The following is a 4,251-nucleotide window of genomic DNA, read 5'->3' as shown; positions in this document are numbered from 1 at the left end:
ATATATATATATATATATATATATATATACGCACACACATACATATATACACAAACACACACATGGACACACACGCACACAATCTCTCACATTCCGTACAAAATTTCCATTTTATTTGTATAAATCTCTTTATCAGACAGTCTATATCCGATTAATGCGGCTGTGTTTAGGTGTCTGGGTTTTTTTTTTATCTATTCAGATAGGTTTCCCTTACATCACGAATAGAGTTATCTTGTTAACTGTTAGGTTTCTTTATAGTAAACAAATGAAGAAAACAGAAAATAATTATAAACATCAAAATGAACAACAACAACAAAAAGGCAACAAACTAAGACAGTGGAGAAAGGCTTTGCCGGCAATAAAGAAATAAGATGCGTCTTTAATAACGAGAGATCTGAGAATCATTTGTAGCGGGTTCGTGTTTACATAAACACTCTCATTGTAGATGGATAAATGCATGTGTGTCTGTGTATATTATTTCAACTCACACACGCACTCACACACACACAACGCACACACACACACTTATATATGTACACATAAATGCGTATACGCGTGTAGTTTGTGTGCATGTATGGATTAGTGTATATATGTGTCTATGTATGAGTATATGTATATATATATATATATATATATATATAGTATATAGACACATATATAGACGCATACGTGTGTAGGTGTGTGAGTGCGTATGTACATGTTTCACTCTCTTTTCTCCCTCCCTCTGTATATGTATTTAATCATATACACAAAATATAAATATATATATATATATATATATATGTAACGTATATATATATATATATATATATATATGTAACGTATATATACATACACACACAGTTTACTGAAGACAGGCTTGTGTACACACACACACACACACACACACACACACACACACACACACACACGCACAATAAATCTTTCGTTGCGATTAGAATATAATTGCGGATAATATACATTATGACTAAAAATACATAAATAGATCGTTTAAACATATTGGTCATATATAAAAAAAAGTTAAACGTATGTCAAATGTATAATTACTAGGAGTTATAATAGAAGTAAAAAGATCCAAGTGAAACGGGAAATAAACAGACGATTGCAAAAAAAAAAAAAAAATTAATATAGATAGTCTTTGCAAGCGACCGATGAGATGGTGTACCTGCTTTCGCTAGAAATAGCAGCCAAAGCATGCTTTAAAAAAATACATCATACTCTACTGTCTTGAAAAGATAGTATACATTTAATATATATTTAGTCATCTTAATCAAGACTGTTTTAAGAGTAAACAAGAATAAAAAAATCTTGGGTAAAAACAGAAAAGAAAAAGAAAAAATAAAGGAGTTATTTCGTGAAAGGTTTATAAGTAAAATATCACATGTTTACCAGCCAATACGAGCGTGTAGTTAAGATATTTGCTCAATAGCCACGTGGTTCCGTGTTCGATGTCACCGCGCAGAAGAACCTGGAGCATGCGTCCACTTTCTGTAGTAGCCTCGGTTTATTCTATGCTCTGTGACTCGAATTTGGTGTAAAGGAAAATGGATGTGAGGGAGAGGGTGATATGCCGATGTGCACTTAGAGGGTCAAGTGGCACCTCTGTGTTGCCAACAGGATAACTTAGTCATTCGATAAATAGCGATCAAAATACACACATAAAACTAACAACAAGTACTGAGGTTTTCGTTGTACTTAACTAAAACCCTTGAATAGCAGTTAATCTAAAGACTGAAAGAATTTAAAAGAACGCATACACACACGCATATATATATATATATACATGCATATTATACGTACGTATATATGTAAGTTTGCACGAACGTATATATATATATATATATATATATATATTAACGTATAAATAGATAACAGACCTCTGTAATAACCAGAAGGCAGATCTTACTGAGGGCGGTTCGAGTTTTCAGGCTACGAGGGTAAAATGGCTTACGGCATAGAACTGTATTTCAAAAGGCACGATGAACAGATTTAAACAAAATCATAGACTGTTAAGAATATATGGGTAATTAAAAAGAATAGCTATACCATCAGACACAATAAAATGGAAACTATAACTAGACGCATATGCAGACGTGTGACTAACAAGTTCGCATATCAACGACAGTCACAGGTTCGATCCCACAGCAGACCACCAATTGATTCCGAAGTTAATTACTCCAACTGCTCGATCAACGGAATGAATAATTAAACTCATTCGAAAAGCATGTAAGTAAATAGTTGAGTATTTCTTACATGTGTTTATAACCTTAAGGCGATCCTCGGGGTGGGGGTGGGGAACAAACACACACAAAAAAAACAATCAGTGTGATACAGCGAGTGACATACAAGTACAATCTTTGAAACACAGGTACAATCCATCCAGTGGGCTTCCATATAGTTTTCCCCCTCAACCCGGTTTCACTTACAAGGATTCGCTTGACTCGGAACAATGGTAAAAGACACTTGTCCAATAAGCGATACAGTGAGACCGAACCAGAAACTATATTGATTGCCAAGCAAATTTCTTAACCACTCAGCCAGGCCTAAACACATAATCTCTGTCTGTCTGTCTGTCTGTCTGTCTGTCTGTCTGTCTGTCTGTCTGTCTGTCTGTCTGTGAGATGTTTGTGTTTGTAGATTGATGAATAAAGTTATAATTCTGAGTAAAATAACAACGTGGACGCAGATATATTAAAATTGAACAATTACGATTTAAAGTTACTGAAAAGAAATGAAAGTTACAAAATAAACAGAAAATACGTAAATAATAATAATAATAATAATAATAACAATAATAATAATAATGATAATTATTATTATTATTTTTTTTTTTAGAGGATTAAATATAATATGGGAGCATGAAAACGGATTAATGGTGAGGAATAAAGATGATAGTGTGTGTGTGTGTGTGTGTGTGTGTGTGTGTGTGTGTTAACAGTTTGACTCAGCTTCACATGACTTAAAGTTTCGTGGTTGTATAAGGTACAAACGTCTATTCTCATCACATGCTACTTTCGTTTCTTCACTCGCTCCTCTCTGTGTGTACAAAACATTTTGGTCATATATAAGGTTTATGTATGTATGTATGTATGCATGTATAGAGGGTAAATCAAAACCGTTTAATTCCAAAATTCATTTTGCTTAATAAAAGCATCCAAATATGAAACAACATGAAAATTGTTCAAACTGAAAGAATAAATAAAATTGAATATTAAGTATTTGTGGAATGTTGATTTACTGTCGGGTGACTTTTGGCCAACCCTGTATACGTGTGCATATGGCGGAGACAGAATAACAAAAAGAAAAAAAGAAAAAACTTAAATAGAGGAGAAATTTAGATATGTATGTGGGTAGGAAGGCACAGATAGATCGGTATATTTGGAGAAAAGTAGATAAATAGATTATTAGGTGTATATAGATACACGCATGTACATACACAGGCATACACATTTACACACACATGCACACACACAATTATACACAAACATGCATGCATACATGCATATGGATGAATGGACACAGACAATGAAGTATAAAGGTATTTAGGAAGATGTGTGTGTATAACGATGTGAGAAACAGATTGATGGAAAGGGGTATGTAGATATGTAGATAGATACAAAGTGAGAAAGTGACATAAATATAAGACAATATTGGTTTCAGATTTTGGCACAAGGCAATTTTAGGAGAATGCGGTTAGTCTGTTTAGATCAATTCTTTATCGGTATTTTATTTTATCGATTCCAAAAGGATGAAAGGTAAATTGACCTCGGCGGCATTTGAACTTAGAACGTAAAAGAACCGGAAGACATTACTGTTAGGTATTTTTTTCCGGCGTGCATAACGATTCTGCCAGCTGGAAAATAATTCTTTCTACTATTAATACAAGTTCTGAGAATTTTGTGGGGAGGGGCTTGTCGTTTTACGTCGACCCTTGTATTCAACCGTTCCTTTACTTTTATCGACAACGAAAGGACGAAATGCAGTTTTGAACCCGGCGGAATTTGAAGTAAGAACGCAAAAACCGGAAGAAATGCCGCCGAGCATTTCTTTTAGTCCGGTACGCGAACGATTCTGCCACCTTCATAATAATCCTTTCTACTAAAGGAACAAGGCCTGGAATTTGGAGGGGAGGGGCATGTTGATTAAATTGACTCCACTAGTTCATTGGTACTTAATTTATCGACCACGAAAGGATAAAATGCAAAATCGACCTCGGTGGAAATTGAACTCAAACCGCAAAACGGGAAGAAA

At 34.3% G+C, this 4,251-nt stretch overlaps 1 protein-coding gene across 5 annotated transcripts in view; it reads right to left on the bottom strand.

Moving 5' to 3' along the window:
* The window catches only part of LOC106884261 (inactive histone-lysine N-methyltransferase 2E), a 514,331-nt gene that overhangs the window by 477,251 nt on the left and 32,829 nt on the right, over positions 1–4,251 (bottom strand). Inside the window, exon 1 of one of the 5 annotated variants that reach the window (XM_052966079.1) lies at positions 1,390–1,675. The exons of the other annotated variants lie outside the window; for them this stretch is intronic. The gene's annotated coding sequence lies outside the window, so the exon portion shown is untranslated. Of the gene's footprint in view, positions 1–1,389; positions 1,676–4,251 lie in introns of those variants that run through there. 5 annotated transcript variants of the gene reach the window in all.

Source organism: Octopus bimaculoides, chromosome 3 (assembly GCF_001194135.2).
Source record: "Octopus bimaculoides isolate UCB-OBI-ISO-001 chromosome 3, ASM119413v2, whole genome shotgun sequence".
Lineage (NCBI taxonomy): Eukaryota > Metazoa > Mollusca > Cephalopoda > Octopoda > Octopodidae > Octopus > Octopus bimaculoides.
The sequence above is the reverse complement of the archived record's forward strand: the minus strand, read 5'-3'. Positions and strand labels throughout refer to the sequence as shown.